Source organism: Penaeus monodon, chromosome 32, assembly GCF_015228065.2.
Source record: "Penaeus monodon isolate SGIC_2016 chromosome 32, NSTDA_Pmon_1, whole genome shotgun sequence".
Classification (NCBI taxonomy): domain Eukaryota; kingdom Metazoa; phylum Arthropoda; class Malacostraca; order Decapoda; family Penaeidae; genus Penaeus; species Penaeus monodon.
Window position 1 is genome coordinate 7081384 of NC_051417.1, and position 351 is coordinate 7081734.

The following is a 351-nucleotide window of genomic DNA, read 5'->3' on the forward strand; positions in this document are numbered from 1 at the left end:
TGCAGGGAGAGGTGTTTGGGGGAATGAGGGTGGTGGCATATGCAAGAAGGTTCTGTGGTTAGTTAGGGAGACCTACAGACGGGTTGAGGGTCTGCTACGTGGTACAGATGGTAACAGCATTATGCAGCAAGTTGAACAATTCATAGGATAGGGCAGAGTGGTGTCTCCCTCCAGGCCCCTCTCTCCCTCGTCCTGGCCTCCTCCTTCTCCGAGTCCATGTGAGATTCCTTCTTCATGAACACACAGTCATCCGCTATACCTACCAGCTCAAGAGCATCATCATCACAGTCACAGCGTTTCAAGAAAGCATCCAAATCATTGTCTCTCCCCTGATTCTGCAGTGTCAGGTGC